The 21,007-nt window shown below is 38.1% G+C and overlaps 1 pseudogene; it reads left to right on the forward strand.

The window, feature by feature from the left end:
- Positions 1-1,381: 1,381 nt before the first annotated feature.
- LOC127096402 (WD repeat-containing protein 55-like) lies at positions 1,382-18,795 on the forward strand (annotated as a pseudogene).
- The last annotated feature ends 2,212 nt before the right edge of the window (positions 18,796-21,007 follow it).

A 21,007-nucleotide genomic window follows, 5' to 3' on the forward strand; every position in this document is an offset into this window, starting at 1 on the left:
AAACCAGTGCTAGAGCCTCCACCGAGAGTAGAGAGGCCAGCGTTTAGCCGTTAGAACGCCGACCTACATAGTCGTTGATCAAAACAAAATACACCAAATATTCGTAGTAGCCCGAACTACGAATGCTCTGATTTCCTTATTGCACCATAAGGATACGTAGGCAGGAGATTGTTGTAACTTCGCGGACACAGTAATAAAAAACCTCCCCTTTTCCCTCCTGAGGTCTTCATCCATATCTATCATCAATTCCAATCACTCGAAACAAGCAAATAACAGTCAATTAACATTCAGATAGCAAAATCAGACTAAAAGGTTCCCGTTGAGTACAACGGACGTGAGGGATGCTAATACCTTCCTCTCGCGTAATCGACTCCCGAACCCGAATATGGTTGCGACGACCATTATTCTATTTTCCTAAAGGTTTTCTCGATATTTTCCTATTCCTTCATTGGGATAAATAAAGTTCGGTGGCCACTCTGTTTGAACATTTTTTCCGCGTTCCATCACGAGGGATCACATTATCATTTTTTCGAGGTGCGACAGATTGGCGACTCTGCTGGGGACCCTGCTCAAAGCAAGAGAGAGGCTAGCCTAACTTAGTATGATTTTTCTATGACTGTTGGAAGATATTCTTTTCTTCCATACTTATTTCTCTGTATTCTATTCTGATTGCTTGTGTTGTATGTAATTTGCCTTGGTACTTTGATATGGGGCTTAATGTTTGGTGTGAGACAAGCTTCATACCCGAGCTTCGAGAAAAACTTAGAACCCGGAGTTGTGTAGTATTGAACCGAGGGGTGTACACCTCATTGGGACAATACAGAGACCCCACCTAGAGTAGATCTGTTTGGAGTTTCCATCACAATATGGCTAGCCCATTATTGTGGGGAGGTTCTAAGTACGATCCGTGACTCTAGGAACCTCGCCTTAAACCCAAGTTTTGTTTTCATGATTGGCGATTATGTAGTATTGAACCGAAGGGTCTACACCCTGTTCGAACAATACGAGAATCCCACTTAGATTAGGTCAGTTCAGAACTCCCATCACGATGTGGCTAGCCCATTATTGCGAGGATGTTTTGAACATGATCCATGAGTTTGAGTTCCTTCCCCAAAAACATAACTTTAGAACCTACCTTTGGGAATTTCTAGTAATCAGAAAAACCCGTACTTCTTCCTGTTATCCTGACGTACCTGACGTGTGAATGATCTTGAGTATATGTATTCTTTTGTGAAAAAAAACAGCAAAATTTCATGCATTTGCATATCATAAGCATGCATCGCATATCATTGTCCAAAAACAAAAACTTACACCATATTCTACCATTTGTCCAGTAAAGCTGACTACTCGACACCGGTACGAGACACGCCGAAACTACAGGATGACACTCAAACAACTTGAAGCCAACCAAGTTTTGATGAGAACAGACATTGACTCCATGCAGGCAAAGATGGATCGGTTGCTGGAAACCATAGTACTACTAGCCCAAAAGGAGAAGGATGCGGAGACTAGCGCCGAAGCCAGGAAAGTTGCTGCCCAGTTTGGATCTCCATCACTTAGCATCCCTGGAGCAACTGAACTTGATGGTAACCCTGCCCAGCCTAGAGGAGGACCGATCCCTATTCCGATCCCGATGGTCAATGTGAACCCCTATGAGCATTCTGCTACATCTTCTCGACATGGATCCATGATGGGTCATGAAGATCCGTATGACGCTTTCTTCATGCCACAACCTATCAAACCTTCTGTTGAAGGTCTCCCAGACCCAGCTGTTGAGAGAAAATTCAAGTCCTTGGAGGTTCACAGTACTCCCGGTTTGGATGCTGTCGATATGTGCCTGGTGCCAGGATTGGTGATTCCGCAGAAATTCAAAGTCCCAGACTTTGACAAGTACAAAGGGATCAGTTGCCCTAGAATTCACCTCAGAGCCTACTGTCGCAAAATGGCTGCCCACATCAGTAATGATCAACTCTTGATTCATTACTTCCAAGATAGTCTTAGTGGGGCATCCTTGGAGTGGTATATCAAATTAGAAAGAGGATAAGTCCAGTCATGGAGAGACCTTGTTGAAGCTTTCCTTAGCAATTATCAGTACAATACTGATCTAGCACCCAATCGCATCGAGCTGTAAGACATGACTCAACGCAACAATGAGTCATTCAAGGAATACACCCAGCAGTGGAGAGAGCTTGCAGCTTGTGTCCAACCTCCTTTTCTTGATAAGGAGTTGATTGATATGTTTATGGGAACCCTGCACACCCTGTACATGGAGAAAATGGTAGGGTCCAGCTTCCCAACTTTTGCTGAAGTGGTCTCTGTGGGAGAACAAATTGAAAGCCAGATCAATAAGGGAAAGTTACCTTGCGCCGCCAATGCTTCAGGTGGGATGAAGAAACCATATCCTAATCTTCCAGATCCTTCCCTACCTGCTAAAGGATGGATCAATTGTTTTGAAGGAGCTAACACCTGCAACTCCACCTTATCCACCAGGCTATGACGCTAATGCTCACTGCGAGTATCACAAGGGTGCTCTAGGGCACATAATAGAGAACTGTAAGGCTTTCAAGCACAAGGTTCAAGATTTGATTGATAGTAAGGCGGTTACATTCACGCCAGTTAGGCCAAATGTTGCAACAAACCCCATGCCGACGCATGCGGAGCATAGCGAAGCTCGAAGACAAGGCTTCACACCGGCCTGAACGAGCAACGATAAATCAAGAGATGAAGGCTCGTTTCTTCGAATGAAGGCAATCATTATGTCATTTTTACCATTTTGCATTCTTGTAATTTGATCTTGGTTGTTTAAGTACTGTATGCTTTAAACATTGTTATTTGTATTTGGTCTTATTAATGGGATGATTATGCATGCTTTGAATCAATCTTTCATATTCACTCATCTATCACATTTGCAAATCGCAAACACATATTCTTCCACTTCACCTTCTCTATCACACTACTATTAGTAAATGTTGGAAGGAGATGACGAAAACGAAATACTCATAATTGCTGATTGTATGCTTTCGGATAAAATCCTGCTAATGATGTACAGGCATTGTTTCAAATCCCCAAACACTGGAGAGATAAGGAGTTAATCCCTAGTCAACCACTTCGAGCCTAGAAGTAGGAGTTTCTTTCAGATCTAAAAAACCCTTACGCTTAACCTGGGGCAGGGTAGTGTTCAGTTGGTCTAACTACACTTTCGAATTACAAGATGAAATATCCCATACAAGGATCAATCACATGATATTCTTTGCACACAACTTGAAGTGTCGAAGAAACCATACAAATCCAAATTTTATGTCTGTTGTTCTTCAATAACCAATGACTTGGCAATTACAGTCTTAAAAAAAATCAAAGAAAGAGCCCGCTAAGTGCAACACCCTAAAAAGAGACTTAGGCAAAAACTGGGGCAATCCCGATGGATTAAAAGCTTCAAACAAAGCAGTCCATGCAAAAGTTAGGGATCAAAACAAAAATCGAAAGAGACAATGAAAGTCTCCAACAAAACAAAACAAGATTCAGTGACCACCATACCAAAATCAAAGGGTCACCGACATCCAAAAAACGAAATAAGGTGGTTGCCATTCCAAGAGACCTTGAATCACCATCTTTATCCTTACACCTGCAAAAGACGAATGTGTGTGAATTAAATGAACGTAGGATTGGAGATCATCATGAAGAAGGGGTGGGTTAAAATAAACTTTGAGCCTTATATCCTTTTGTTTCAATAACGATGAACCAAGCCACGTTACAACCTGCAACAGACCTAATTGAAGTAAGGTTTATTCTGAAAGCATGCTACAGCAAGGTTGCGTAAGCTGACTCCTAGAGATTTTCTAATATTCTATTCTCACTACATCATTCACACACCATCAAAATCAAGCACCATGACTAGATACATGATCCACTCGCCACACGCTCCCAAATGAATGATTGTTTTTCAAAACTTGCATAACTGTTGCATTAAAATTGCCATTTATTGAATGAACAATTCTTAACTGCAAGTCAGTACTTGACATCGAGTAAATTCCAACAAGGGGCAATTCAAGAGGCACATGATCGTTGGTGCGGACACGAGTCAAACTTATCTCATAATCCTATGGATCAGGGGCATGGAATCTTCTGATCATATTGACCTAAGAAGTAGTCAGCATGAGACAAATCTCTAAGCATCGGTTGATCAAGGAGGAAAAACACTTCAATACTCAGTATGTATGAGACAATTTCCTCAAAGGATAATCAGGGGGCAGACCATTGCAAGAGTCAGACCTTTGAGGAAACAGACTCAGACCATGTCATCGGATAACCACTCCCAAGGTTTCCTTTCATGGAGAATGCCATTTGAACACCCTACAGACAGGGGCAATACAGTTGCCAGGGGAAAATTCCCTTTATCTCTTCAAGTCAGTCAAGCAGATTGCGTCAGACATTAGTGACTGCTTGAATTCACAACCAAAATGTCGAAAGTTCATACCAGTACAACATCATACCTTGACAAGAATCCTTAGGGCACGTCAAAGGCATAATCATCATGCGCTGATCACGTCGCTATGCTCAGTTATAGGCTGGCCAAATGCATCAGAAGAAGAAATCGAGATCTTCTCAAAGACAAAGACACAACGTACCAGTAACAAATTGAACTTGGGGCACAAAGCGTATCCACATCCATTGTGTGTTCATCACATCGTTAACTACCGAGTGTCGAGAAGTCAGATCCTTTCACCAATCAATAGTCCAACCCACATTGACAGTTACAAAGAAACCTCAAAGTCCACCTTACTAGCACCCACACAAAAACATATACAACCAACGTTGGTTTCCAAAAATACATCGCCTTTAAAAGGGGGGCCAACCCAAACAAACCAATCATTCTTCGCATTTAAACATGCATCACATGCATCACCTCATACATAACGCATACATGGCATTTATGCATATAACACAAATCAAGATCCAAGGTTTAGTCGTACGAATCCAGGCCAACCCTCAGTTAAATCATTGTCACTTCCTCTGAGTGAGTTCCTACCTTATCATCGGGCATTCCCCATTGAGCTACATTCTTAAACCTTTTGTTAATAAGACGTTATCCTCAGCTAAGTCAAACATTGTTCCTCTAAACACTTACCTTGTTTCGCGTTGAGCATCCCTCAATAAGTCGTTTTATGTAACCTTTTGTTGATAGAAACTACATCTCCCCAGAGAATATTTGTTTTGCAACCTTTTGTTGTCGATACCCATCAATGTTTCAATACTACCCAACAAGTCAGGTTTATTGAACTTTTTCCAGTAGCCTTATTTTCCAATATGTTTCTCATCCTTTTGGTGGAAATCCATTGAGGAATAATATTAATCATCACCCTGTTTACGATAACCGTTATCCTTTTGGTAATGGTAAATCCTTGACATTTATGATGTTACTGTCATCCTTTTGGTGTTGAAGATCCTTGAAGTTTTGGTCCGACCTTCATCCCTTTGGTGAATGGCGACCTCACATTCTTAAAGCTTATTATCATCCTTTTGGTGGTAGCAAGTTTTGTCGTTTGATCTTGCCGTCATCCTTTTGGTGTCGGCAATCCCGAAAGTTTTGTCCTAACCTTCATCCTTTTGGTGAATAGGCGACCTCTTCAATAATTACAACCTACCGTCATCCTTTTGGTGTCAGCGATCCTTGTGGTGATAGGGATCCTTGTCGTTTTGGTTCAACCATCATCATCTCGCTGATGATAATCTCTATTGTTATGTCTAATCATCATTCTTTTGGTGATGACGTCCAGTTCAATCTAAATATCATCCTTTTCGTGATAGAGATTAGGGAGTTTGGTTTAAACTATCATCCTTTTGATGATGGAGACATTTGGAAAGTCCAATCCCACTGTCATCCTTTTGGTGTCAGCAATATTTGAAGTTATTATAACTTATTATCATTCTTTTGGTGGTAACAAGTTTAGAAGTTATGATCTCATCTTCATCCTTTTGGTGATGGTGATTGTTGATTCATTATCATCCTGTTGGTGATATCGAGTCCTGTTGTTGTAGTACCTTCATCCTTTTGGTGATGGTGATCATTTGAGTTGTTGACTTATTATCATCCTTTTGGTGGTAACAAGTTTCGTCTTTTATCTGACCTTCATCCTTTTGGTGATAGTGATCATTTGAGTTGTGTGCTTATTGTCATCCTTTTGGTGATAACAAGTTTTACAGTTTTTTTTCTTACCTTCATCCTTTTGGTGATGGTTATCATTTAAGGTTATTGACTTATTATCATCCTTTTGGTGGTAACAAGTTCTGTTGTAATTTTACCTTCATCCTTTTGGTGATGGTGATTGTTTTGACTTATAATCATCCTTTTGGTGGTAACAAGTTTTGTCTTGTAACTTACCTTCATCCTTTTAGTGATGGTGATCATTGAGTTTCGACTTATTATCATCTTTTTGGTGATAACAATTTTATTGTGTGACTTTACCTTCATCCTTTTGGTGACGGTGATCATTGGTGATCGTTGACTTATTGTCATCCTTTTGGTGATAACAAGTTTTTTTGTTGGATCTTACCTTCATCCTTTTTGGTGACGGTGATCTTTGAAGTTAATGAGTTAACTATCATCCTTTTGGTGGTAGCCTTGATATAATACTCTCGGTTATGGGAAACTTTATCAAAATAACCATTATCCTTTTGGTGACGGACATCATCCTTTTGGTGATGGAAATCTTTGGATTGTGTCTAACTTTCATCCTTTTGGTGATATCGAGATTTGTTGTTGATCTTACCATCATCTTTTTGGTGATGGCGATATTTGTTGTAGCCACTGTAACAATCATCCTTTTGGTGATGACTACTTTTGAAGCTCGATTTATCCATCATCTTTTTGGTGATGACAATCTTGACAATTAACTCCACTATCATCCTTTTGGTGCCAGAAAACCTATTCAGTTTTGGTCTTTACATCAAGAACGACCTTTGCAAGATTTGAGTGTCGGCCCGAGGGTTGGCATTGGTTTGGCATTCTACCCTTATTACCTTGGTGCTGTTAGAATGCATTACATTTTCTTTGTGCATTTCAAAAGACAAAATTTGGGTCCTTTCGTATTTAATTACCTTCCACCACAAATGTATGAAGACTTTTATCATTCTTACCTTCTGGTTCAAGTTAATTAAATAGGGGCAACTGTCATACCCCAATTTTGTCTGGGCATATTAAAATTTTCATGGAATTGATTTCATTTTTATTTTGCATCATATGCATAGCATGACATACATTCCATCATAAATAATACCTAAAATATCAGTTAGGATAAATTAATTGAAAATACAGAAAAATTGGTTAAATCGTTTCTCAAGAACATGCAAAATCAGCGGGTAAAAAGTTTCAAAACTAAAATTACAGACACTAGTATTGTTAATCTACGGTTCACATAATTTAACCTGGCGTGCTCGTTGTATTTTTCAGCGACTGTTTTGATTGCAGTTTGACTCGCATGAGCCTTTTAACCGGTGCAAATTTGTAGCAGGGTATTCGTTACCATTAGAGATATTGACTAAATCCAAGGTAAATCATACAAGTCGCGTCGCCACCGCACTTCTATTTATCCAAAGGAATGGTTAGAAAGCGAACAAAAACCTAAAAGTTTTATCGAATCAAAAACTAGTATAAGAGAGTCAGAGATCTGGTAAGGGGGTTGGTTATGCAATGGGAAGGTGTTAGGCCCCCAAAACCTCCTAGGTACTCCTAGGGAGCCCTTTTCATATTAGTTGTAAGGTTGTTATTTTGTGAAAAATTGTTGTGCAAACAGGATTGAAGAGATAAGAAGAGAATATACAAGTTTATTTACATTTTGTGTTTGGATGGATAAACCCATTGCCTACGTACCTGTAACACCTCAAAATTTGCCCTCATCTCTTGGGACTAGCTTAGCACATTTCATTTCATGTTTTAGGATATTAGGCATTGCATATTGCATATCATCTGATAATAAGAAGTCATCCTCCTAAGGCTTGCTCAGAAGATAGAGAGGTTAAAAGATTCTAGCTTGAGAGTCTCATGAATTGATCACTAGCCATCTGAGGGTTTGTGCTTTAATTAGGGTTTATTGATTCCTCAAGGAGGATGAGTGTTATCTTATTTGCCAGAGTATATCACCATCATCATGGTTTTATCATCACCAAGAGGTTCTTTGTGCCTGATCATGTTCTTGGGGATTAGGGTTTTGACCTCTGGTCAACCCTAATCAGTTGCATTCTACTAGTCAGGGTTTTGCAAGGAGGTGAGGTCTTTATTGAGATGGAGATCTTCATATGGTTTTATTGAGCTTGTATAAGCTAGGGTTTCATTTTTGGAGCCATTTCATCAAGTGGTTGAGGCTCAAAATCATCTATGCATGATCAAGTCAACTGCAAAGTCAACTGTGGATTTGGAGGTGGGAAGTGGTCAGAGATACCTCATTCATGTTCAAACAAGTCTCATTTGACATTTCAAACATCAACATTGAAGAATTTGAAGTCAGATCAAGACTTTCCAAAAATAGCAAGTGACTTGTAATTTGAACTTTCCAAAAATGGAAACGTTTTGGACCAACTTCAACTTCAAATTACATCATCAAGAAAGCTTCAAATGAAATTTTGTTGAACATGAAAGTTGTAGATCTTTCTCTCCCATTTCCAAAACGTCCAAGATCATGAATTTCGCATGTGTGGTTGAGGAGATATGGTCCAATCATGGCAAAGTGTGGTTCAAACATCAAATGGACATAACTTTCAAACCAAAACTCCAAATTGAGTGGTTCTTTTTGCACTTTGATCCTTGTAACATGTATTTTCCAAGCATACCATCACATGGCATGAAATCTCATTGCATGGCCTTTGGTTCACTCATGAAGATTTTGGGAGGAAATTTCATAAACTCTTTTTGAATGATCATGAGCATACCAAATCAATTCAAAAGTGTGCATGGAATCATTTTAAGGCATTTTGGGCCAGAATGTGCACTGTTCACGTGCATGAAGGTGCATGAAGTAGAAAATTCATTTTTGCACTTACACCTTCCAACTCACTAATCACCCTTGCATTTGGCCTAAACATTTCCTAAACATGATTAGCATGGAGTATAAATGCTTAAACCCTAACTGTTTTCACAATTAACATTTTCAGATCTAGATTCAACAAAATTCTCCAATTTTTTCTCTCACTTTTTTTTCCAAAATTCTTCAAACCTAAACACTTTTCATTGATCATTTCATCATCATGGAGCATAATTGAGCACATTTGGACGTGTAAGCAAGAGAAATCGTGGCTGTTTGAGCTAGGTGTAAAGAGTGAAGCATCCATGGCAGTTGGAGATTCAGATGAATTCATGTGCATTTGAGCCTCACATTCATCATCATTCATCTCAAGAAGAATATTGGAAGAGATCTGAGGACTTACCAAGCCTTGTAATACGCGATTCCAGTTGCTGTTCATCAAGAGGTTACTTTTTCGACCTCCTTAATTCACAAATTCATTATGCCTATTGTGTAGTTCATTGAATGGTGATGAATCTAAGCTTTAAATCGAGTGAAATGATGCTATATACACAAAGTTACATGCAATTGAAGTTTTGATGATGATTCTTGATTCCTTCGATCCATGCGTGTTTGATTGTTTTTGCATGAAATATTGTTGGATTCTTGATGTATGATGCGTGGCGAGTTGATTGATATGCTTGATTTTCATTTCTCGAACTTTTGGAAAAAATCTGGAAAAGTTGGATGAAGATATTCATGATCTTCATCGTGTTCTTCAAGAGATTCATAGCATTTTCCAGGTTACCTACGGATTTTGCCATGAGTTCATGCGTATTACCTGCGGATTTTCAAATCCATGCACAGCGCGCGTTTTAGCGTTTGTATGCTGAAACTGTGTCGTTTTGGCTGTGGCGCGCATGTAGATTCAAATGTGGTACCGGTTCGACCCTTGGCCAGAACATTTCGCATTTGCCTTGTGTTTCCTCTTTTCCATTATTTTCATGCTATGTTCATTTCTTTTTTTTTCAATTCTTCTCAACTTCAAAAATTCACCATAAATTGAAAATTAATCCAATTGACCTCCAATTTTTTGCATTGTGATCCTCATGTTGTCTACTTATTCGTGATTATCAAAATGCAAGTTGTGCTTGGCTGGATATTTTTTGGTGCTAGAATGTTTGAGTACATGTCCATATTTCACCTTGCCTTGGTTATCATGTTGTGAAATGCTGGTCTTTGATCCAATGAATGTGAAATTTTGCATGCTATAACTAGACATATTGCTTGACGTTTTGGTGTTGATTTGGTATTTTTATCACTTGTCATTTCTTTTTTATGGATGTGTTACATTGGTGTGACAATTTGTGTCACACCTTGTGATGTTCAACTTGAATGATGTGTTTGCCATGCCAAATGATATCCTATGCTCCTGATTTTTTGTGTGATGCATGTAATGAATGTTATGATTAATCATGATTTTTGTTGGAATTATTTGAATCATTTCTGATTTAATTGAGATTTTTCATTCTGGTTGGTCACATTTGAGCTTTAAAATTGCCTTGAACTTCAATTGATCATGAAATGCTTTTGGTTAGTGATATGGATATGAGACCTTTTGGAATGTGTCAAGATGTGATTGAAGTTGACTCATGTTAAATTTCATGTTCTGTTTTGAATGTTTGACCCTCTTTTGACCCTAGGCTTTGACCTAGTGGTTTGGACTCATTGTTGGGATTGTGAATTTCAGGTTCAAAGGCACATTGCCATGAATGGAGTGGCTCATTCATTTGAGTTTGACTAATTGGTTGATGATTGGCTAACCTTGTGTCGTTTTGTAGGTTGATGCTAACTCATTTGAGTTTGCCTTGTGGCTTGCACATTGTGAACATTGTCTGTCTGCTTGTTACTACTTGTTGATTGTTTGTCTGTACAGTTCAACTGATTAGTTTAGATTTTTCACAGGTACCTAAGTTGCTTTGAGTTCTTTTGAACTTGTTTTTACTTGGCTTGTGGTTTGCTTACCACCTAGGTATAACTCTCTGACTTCATGTAGTCTGGAAGACCTGTCCTGTTATGTGGGCAGGCACCTGTCTGAAGCCCTCCTTAAGAGGAAATGCTTGTGAATGTTTAAATTTGTGCCAAGCAGGTAAAGACCTCTTAGGAGGCAATTGGAAGAGAAAAGAGATGTGTAATCCATCTCCTGCTACTCAGTGTGTCATTCACTTTGCTCACACACCTTGTGTTGATGCATTGTGGATAATAACCCAAGATCATGTTGTGTCAGTCACTGGTGGAGAAGAGTTCCTACATTCTGAACTCCCACACATTCTATTTGAGTCAAGCTCTCCCAGGCCAGGGATAAGAGCTGTGAGGTCTTACCCTCACTTCCCATTTCATCTGCTTCACCCTAACTCGCAATGTTAGGGTTAAGAGCTAAACATACCCCATTCCAGTTGGCTTGCTTTTGCTGCCTAACCTTGTATGAGCCCAAATTGTGTGCATATAGTGTGTGTGCTTGCTTTATTGTGCTTGTATGTGTGACTGTGCTGTTTAGGATAGCTTGCTCCCTGTGCAAGTTAGATCGAAACCTCAACCTAGGGCCATTGTGGATTACATGATAACTATTAGGCTCGAGTCTAGAAATTCTTTCCCTGCGTAGGGGAACTACGTCGCCCTGATCCTCATACCAGATGAGGTACGTAGGCAGGAGATCGTGAGAGATCTCTCCGGGCACCCTTTTCCTTTTTTGTGTGTGTTTGCTTGACAGCTAGCAGGCTCGAGTACCAGACTCCCTGTTAGCTTGTTTGTTCAACTTTTTTGTTGCTTTTGACGACTCAGCGTCCGGTTAACCTCTTGTTTTCTTGGAGTCTGACGTAAGTCCAGCGATTGGCAGTCGGTTTCCTGTGTGTGTTTGCTTGGAGTCTGATGTAAGTCCAGCTATTGGCATTCGGTTTCCCGTTTGTTTGTTGTGTGCTTGGAGTCTGATGTAAGTCCAGCGATTGGCATTCGGTTTCCTGTTTGTGTTTGTGTGTTTGTTTTGACGTCTCAGCGTTTGTGCGTGTGTTTTGTTTCGGCGTGCGTGAGCCGAATTACGGTAGCTCTGATTCTCATTCCAGATGGATCCCGTCGAGTACGACGGACGTGAGGGGTGCTAATACCTTCCCCTTGCGTAACCGACTCCCGATCCTTGCAATCTCCGGTCGTAAGACCATTTCCTTTCCAGGTTTACTTCGAGCGTTTCCTTTCCCTCCTTTGGGATAAATACCGCACGGTGGCGGCTTTGTTGTTTCTTGTTTTCCCGCCGGTTGTTTTTCGCGGATGCGACAATACCATCTTAAAAAGCTTAGGATCAAAACCTCGTAGTTCGGGGTAAAAATCTCAAAATGAGTGAGTGGATTGATTGGTCCAAAAGCCTTAAGGTCTTTTGTTATCCAAGGGAGAAAACTCAACCTAAAACCACAAATCCACCATGTGAGGATAGCTTCAACATGCTAGTGAGGGGTTAACCCTATAATAAGCATGGAAGACTCATTGTCCATCACTAAGGATATAGGAGAGTATTACATCTACCTCAAGGATAACTCAAACCTAATAGCTAAAGGTTATGAAAAAGTGATTTAAGAAAGTGGCCATTGAAACCACAAAAAGATATTTGAATGGGTTATATTTACCAATGAAGAGTATGTACAAAATGGTCAAAGTTGACTTAGAAGTTCAATTCAAAATAAGTTTTATGAAAAGAGAGTTTGAAAATCAAAAGCATAAGGCTTAGGTTTCTAATGTTGAAAACAAGTGTTAATGTTTGCACAAAATTTTTGGCTTGGGTTAGAGTGGAGAGAAGAAGAAGAATGGCTAAGATCCTAAACATGCAAAGAGGGAAGGAAATAGAAACAAAACCACAAATGGAGTTCCTCTCTTGAGATCATATGAATGATCCAAGTAGCTCCCATCCTTTGGAATAAGCAATCACATAAGCATACACCCAAGCAATCAACAATCAGATGAACTCTTGGACAAGGCTCCTCAAGGTCTTGGATTCCTCTCTCTTAGATGCTCATGGTAATGGTTCCTCAATTTGGCTCAAGTGGGAATCCCTAGCACAAAGAAACACACATATCAAAAGGTTCTATTTACAAATCAAAGAATGGACAAGAGGGAGTTTAGAATATGGTCCTTTCAATGTTCATCTTCAAGCTTTAAGCATTCTAAAGGCATGAGGCCTAGTTGCTCTTTGACATTTAAGCATTCTAAAGGCATGAGGCCTAGTTGCTCTTCAACTCCATTAGCTTGGTTAAAGTCCTAAAATCTAAGTCCATTTTGTCCAATTCTTTGCATTTGATTCCCAACAAACAAACAAACACAAACACAAAAGATATATACACAATTATATGCTCAAGTGAGCAAAAGGCAAATGGCATTAGCATAAACATGTGCTCAAGTGAGCAAAGGGAAAAGCAAATGAATAAGATGTACAAGAATGGTAAATTGCATAAATGTAAAGTGCAAAAAGTAAGTGTTAATGGTTAATAGTTAGTAGTTAGTGTGCCATAAGGCAAATTTAGCGCTATGTTAAGCAATCGTAATTGGACTTATGTAGAAGTCACACCCATCTGAGGCCGGTCAATAATAATGTAGGCAACAACACAAGTTAGAAGTCTTGATTAGTGAACCAAGTTTCAACAACTTGCCATGCCAAAAGAAAAAGAGGATTGATCTTGTATTGGTTTAAGTCCTTTGCATGATTTAGGAAACAACCTATCCTTAATGCAAAGCCATTCACTTGATCAATTGATCAAGACGAATTAGATTTGAATCAAGGAAGATTAAGTTTCCCTAATCAATGCTAACTTATCAACCTTCAACTCATTGATCAAAAAAGAAAAAGAAGAAGAAGAAAGAGATGAATAATGGAAAAAGAAATGGAAAGAATAAAGTGCATAAGGTGAAATAAAATGTACCAATCCATGTGTGTTGACCAAATGACATTGAAAGTCAAAGTCAAACAATGAACAACCAGAAAAGGGATGAAGATTGGAGGTCAAACAATAAGCAAAATATTTTTGGCATTTTTAATATTAAAATAAACTTGAATTAAAAATAAAAGAAAGGTCAAACTTCAAAATCACTTCAAATCAACCTTGAAAGGTCCTAGTGATTTATCCCAAGTTCAACAAGGTCAAACAAAGTTTGACAAAAAAATTCAGCATTTTTAAAAGTCAGAAACTATTTTTAATCAATTAAAAATAAATAAAAATAACCTAATTGAACTAAAATCTCAAATCAATTAAAAAATTGATGAGAATACTTTTCATAGATTCATCATCATTCAAATAGGTTAGGAAAATATTTTTGTATTTTTTGAATATCAAAAATATTTAAAATGAATTAAAAAATAACCAGAAAAGAGAAAATTCACAAAAAATATCAAATGACAAAATAAAAAATATTAAAAATCAAAATTAGAAACTAGAAATTATTTGGAGAAGAATGCAATTGGTCCCATATTTTTTGGATTAAAAATGAAGAAGATATGAATTTTTGAAAGTAAAGGAAATAAAAGAAATTAAATCAGAAATTAGTAAAATAAAAAAAAACAAGGAGCGCCTGATCAAGCCTCATTAATTGACGTGGCTGATCAAACGCTCTAGAAGCGCGCTTCCACCATAGGTAAGAGTCAAACGCGTCACACCTGGCATTAAATCAAGTAATCCAAACGCATGGCTGAGATTAAAAAGTGGGATGTGCATCCAACGATCCAGATTGAATCTGGTGTGGTGGACGGTGGCCAGCGCCACCGTCTTCTCCGGCGAGCACTCAAGCTCCGGCCAGAGTTACAGGTCCTCCAAAATCCACGATCTAGGTACCAAATTAAAGCTGGGGTGATGTACATCACCCCTGTACCATCCATTTCTACTCTAGATCTCCATAGTGAGAGAAATCAGAGGTTGAAACTTGATGGTGTTCATCATGAACTTGTTAGATTTTGAAAATTGAATACACAGCAATGATGCCTCTATGGAGAGGACTTCAGACAACACAATATCCAACCAAATAGATCAAAGAATAGTGAGTTTCGAAGAAAAAACCAGTTGGAGAGAACCTTTGAATTGTGGTGATTTGAGCTTGCTTCCTTGCTTCCTTTGGCCAAACAGAGCCTCAATGGATTATGAGAGAGATGTCTAGGAACTTTAGATCTAGAAATTCAACCAGGTTTAGTTGAATTTCAGATCTGAGAAATTTGAATGAAAATGAAATAGTTCCTTTGGTGAGAGGTTTGGTTTTCAATTCAGCAGCATTTCAGGTTGATTCATGGATGATTTCAAGTGAACCAAGCAAGTGTATTTATAGTGGAAGCTGATGCAAGGAGGTGGAAAATCCGTGTGCATGGCAAGAGGATATTCATTGCATGGGCTTGCATGATCATGCAGAAGGCCCAAATCCAATGCCGAATGCAATCTGAAGTATAATTGAGCTGAAATGGACGTGTAGTTGGCAATGCATAGGCTTGTGTAATGAGTTTCAACATGTTATACACAATTATGCCTAAAACTTCTCCTCTTCAAAAATGCCATTTGCCAAATCTAAACATGAGCATGTGAGTAATGTTTGGAAAGGTCTTGATGTAAGGAACAAATGTTATGTTGGGAAAAAATCCATTTGAATTGTGGAAATTAGTGAATTTTGAGTTTAAAGTGTAAGGTGCAAAACATGTAAAGGCAAGGTTTCCAAATTTGGCCAATGTTCAAGCCCCTCTGTTTTGATGATGCAAGCCTCAAATGAAAAAACCTCCAACATTTGTAGATCGTTTCAAGACAATCAAAATGGACTTAAATTTTGCATCATTTGGATTTTTGATGAAAGAGTTATGGGCACTTGAAGTTGGACTTTTTTGACTTTCAATGCATTTGGTCCAAAGTGACCTATAATGTTTTGCATTATCACATGTATTTCCTTTGAGATTTTGAAATTATGTTCAACATAACATTTGAAGTAGACATCTTAATATTTCCAATTAATTTGCTCCCACCTTAAAATCATAAAAAATGAATGAGTTATGTTCTTGGGAAGTTGACCCGAAATTAGGGTTTCAGTCAAAATGACCTATAATGTCTGGGAATGGATGATGACCTTCCAAGCTTCAAATGAATTTTTTATGAACATGAAAGTTGTTCATATTTTCCATAATACCATTTTTTCTTTTGGGATCATCTCCATTTGACCAACACATAAAAAGTTAGGTCTCAGTATATTTCAAAATAGTCAGATGAATTGACTGATCAACTTCTCAAGTCCATGACTCATATCTTGATGAATTGATGACTGAGGACACTCAAATAAAGTTCAAATATGCATGAAATGATGAATTAAAGAACTTCCCTTGATTGTATTTGATCATGGGCTGAGGTTGCTTCAAGAGCAAGGCATTGTGGATGATCTGATGAACTAGGGTTTCCTTGGGAGACAAACCTCAAACCCTTTGACTTGCTTTGATCAAAATGATGAATTGAGATGCTAGGGAGTCATATTTGATGGATGAGATCTTTGGGAACCATTACCGTGCTTGCTATCATCTTCTCTTGGCCATATCTCTGCACAAAGGATCTCCTTGAAGCTCTTGACCTTGTGGTTGCTCAAGCTATAAACAAAAGATGTTAGTGACATATTTTTGTGCTTTTGGTTAGTAAACAAAATAAGAAAAGCAATAATATACAATTCAAGCATGCTTTGTGATCTCAAACCACTCACAAGAGGTCCCACCCAAAGGCTAGGGGAACCAAGATGCTTATGATCCTTGAGGCTTTGCAAATGCACTGTTATGATGCCATGAGGGATCTTAGGGACAAAATTGGGGTCTTACAAAATTTATTTCAGAATTTGAAGAAACACTGTATTTTTTCAATAAGTATATTTTGTGCTGATCATTTTGGTGCGTCCGATTTAATTTTTAAGGCAAAATTTTGCCCGACTTTTATTCCTAATCAGTTATTTTATTTTATTTTTATTTGTCCAAATATCCAAATTAATTAATTAGAATTTTATATATATATTTAGTTTGAATTTGGATAAGGAATTTTTAATATATTTATAGGTTGTACATTGGATCCTGCCAGTTGGTACCCACTCCCACATGTTCTCTCTTTACCTCACATTTTCTTCATTCCCACTCCCTAACAGTAACCCACATGTCCTCTCCTCACTCTCTCACACGTCAATTATCCTCTCTCAAATCCACCTGACACGTTACCTCTCACTATCATCTCTCTCTCCTTCTAATACGCCCACACGTCTCTCTCATTAAGGCAACAACTACCCTTCTCACCGGACCTCACCACCGCAAAACCTTCCTTCACAAAACCCATTTTTTCTGACAAACAGAACCGTCTAAATCGCGCCTCCGTATAAATCCCAAATAACCATCCGCCATCCTTCTCCGACTTCACGACCCCAAACCTCCGCCTATAACTCAACGACCACCACCGTTTTTGCTTCCACCGTCAATCCAAGTTTACACTTCGTCCTCTCTCTTCCATTAACCGTTGCTTAGTTGTAAATAGAAATCAATTTGGGGAAACTTGCATTTGACGTTGATTTTCACCCGTCCGTTAATCTCGTTGCAACAGGACTCATAGATGGCGACCTTCACTTTCATCGATATAGCACCGATAATGCTAATAGTGATCCTGTGAGGGTGTTAGACGTTCATGCCCGTATCGAGTCTTGTAGAGCTGCTCGATTCATCAAGGGTGGACGTGCGCTGTTGATGGGTTCTCCCGATTTCTCAATACTGGCTACAAATGTAAAATCCGGATCTACCATTGCCCGGCTTGATAATACCCATGAGGCTGTAACCAATAGATGGATAAGCTTGATGGAGTCAACTATTGCTTCTATAGATGATGATGATTGTATTAAGGTTTGGGATACCAGAGAATATTCTTGTTACAATTCATTTGAAGCACATGAGGATTACATTTCAGACATAACGTTTGCATCTGATGTAATGAAACTATTGGCCACAAGTGGAGACGGGACTCTTTCAGTTTGAAATCTTCGACGAAGTAAAGTCCAAGCCCAATCTGAATTTTCTGAAGACGAGCTATTGTTTGTTGTTTTAATGAAGAATGGCAGGAAAGTTGTTTGTGGATCACAATCTGGAATCCTGTTATTATGTTCATGAGGTTGCTTCAAGGATTGTAGTGATCGATTTGCTGATCCCTCTTCAAACTCTATTAATACCATGTTAAAGCTTGATGAAGATAGGATTATTACTGGATCGGAGAATGGGATGATTAACTTGGTTGGAATAGTGCCGAACAGAATCATTCAGCCAATTGACGAGCACTCTGAATACCCTGTTAAGAGACTTGCATTCTCTCATGATAGAAAGTTTCTTGGAAGTATTGTACATGATCAAATGTTGAAGGACCTTGCGTTTTCATTGTCCGTATTGGAGGTAACTGAGAGCAGTGGTCAGGATCTTGCAATTTGCTTGTTTATATTTGTTTTATGTTGCTGGATATTTGTTTTTGGTTCATTCTCTCTCCAAGTTTTCTACATATCCTATCTAGCTCTCGTTTCGGTAAACTCTAATCTACGTCAAAGTTCTTTTCGTTTCTTTCTGGGTTACTTTCAATATTTTCTTTGTTTAAACTTGTTTTGGTATAATCGGTTTTGGTTTATTAAAATTAAAACTATTATTTGTTTATCAGTACAATCATAAATTGTTGGATTAAAGGTTATAGTTATGGTATTAGTTACTTGTAAAAATTTTGCAATTGTATCATTGGCTGTGAGTTAAGAATGATAGTGCAGTTAGATTTCATTCCAATTATGTAGTGTATATGGACTGGGATATTGGTACATCGATGTGAATATTGTAAATAGTGTAGTAAATAAATATTGGATTATTGCTTAATTTGAATTTCGTCAAAATGGATTTTAATCCGCGGATTCGACAATTTTATGTCGATATACCGCCAAAATTTCAATACATCAAGGGAACACTTTCACCGCGTTATGATTTTGCGTATGACATTAATCCTATGGTCATCACGTACAAACCGGTTTTTTGAGCACATTATCGATTTAAATTGACATGGTTACTTAGTTCATTTTAATTCTAATTAAATTGATCAATTAATTAAATTTTCTTTAATCAGTTAATTAATTTTAATTAACCTGATTATTTGATTTTATTAAATAATTTTGATAATTAATTTTAATTAACTTAATTAATCAATTAAACCGAGTTTTAATCAATTAATTTTGTTGGTTAAATATTGATTGATTTCTTCCATATCATTTCATAATACAAACTCAATTCCAAACCATTAAAATCACAATTCTCGATTAAACGTCGAGCCCATTTTCCACACCTTTGTAAGTCGATTGCTCTTGGCATCGCCATCAACCTCACATAGCTTACTCTTGGGCTTTCTTACAATGAGACCTATTTGGTTATTAATTAATCGAGTAGATGACCGATTCCCCATAATTTATTCAACAAAACACGAATTCCAACCATTTTTCAAACCATTTAACTTCAAAAGGATTTTCTCCTAACATAAATTTTGGGATGAAAAAGATATAGGAAGCGTTCGCTTCACTATTTCTCAGGCACTTGAATAATTGGCGTACGCCATATTGCTTGAGTTCTTGTTACCCGATTAAACCTTAATCATACACATTCAAATCACATTTTCTAAATCAACTACAAATCCTAAGCCCTAAATTCTAAATTTCAGATAATAAGAGGATGGGAGGCGTTCGCCTCACCATCTTTTGATTATTCGAATAATTGGCGTACGCCACATTGCTCGAGTTTTCGTCATCCAATTAAAATCGCAATCATATAAATTCAAATCACATTTTAGATCAAATCCTATTTCACAAAATAAACTTTACAAATTAAACTTCTATGAAGAGAATGGGAGGCGTTCGCCTCACCATTCCTTGATTATTTGAAGAATTGGCGTACGGCACATTGCTCAAATCATCGACTTTTCAAAACCTACCAATTCAAAATTCAAACTATCTTCGCAAATCGAATACAACATCTAAGGGCATTTCTTTTTACAATTTAAACCTCGGATGATAAAAGATGGGAGGCGTTCGCCTCGCCATCCTTCGATTATTTGAATAATTGGCGCTCGCCATACTGCACAAATTATCGACTTCCGATTAATACATTTTAGCCAAACTTGGATAAAGGAATAAGTGGTGCACGCCTCATTATTCTTTGAATAAGCAAGTAGGAGGCGTACGCCTCACTACCGTGCAGGTTCAACATCCACAAACAAACTTTCTATAAAAATTAGAACGAAAAAGGAGTAGAAGGCGGCCTCCTTATTATTCCTCGAAAGAATTGGACGATTGGTGTGCACCACCTTGCTCAATCTTTCATCGTTCTTCAAAAACATCTCATACAAATCAAACTAGCTTCTCGCCCCCGCGCGATCGAAACCAATCAAACATCAAACATATCAATTCAACTTGGCGCCCCCGCGTGACCAAAACTTCTTTCAAAAAGAACACTGTCAATCCTTTCTAATACGCACAACAAACTAGTGCTAGAGCCTCCATCGAGAGTAGATAAGCCAGCGTTTAGCCGTTAGAACGCTGACCTACACAGTCGTTCATCAAAACAAAACACATCAAATGTCACAAATTTAGCGCTATGTTAAGCAATCGTAATTGGACTTATGTAGAAGTCACAACTATTTGAGGTCGGGCAATAGAATTTTGGTGTTAATGCATGTTAGAGACATGGTATTATGAACTATGCTCATGAAACATACCACGCACCAAAAGAGTATGCAAAAGGTGTGACCTAATATCATCCTTTCTCATGTTAATTTTTCAATCAACTAGCTTTAGGACTTTGAGATACCGTAGGCCAAATGAGATGAATGCATAAAGAAGGGGAATGAGATGAAGAGGGAGAGGAATAGATGAAATCTCAATTAAATCATGAAAAATATTAGTAATGATCCAAAAAATATTTTAATTCA

This window comes from Lathyrus oleraceus, chromosome 6 (genome assembly GCF_024323335.1).
Source record: "Lathyrus oleraceus cultivar Zhongwan6 chromosome 6, CAAS_Psat_ZW6_1.0, whole genome shotgun sequence".
Taxonomy (NCBI): domain Eukaryota; kingdom Viridiplantae; phylum Streptophyta; class Magnoliopsida; order Fabales; family Fabaceae; genus Lathyrus; species Lathyrus oleraceus.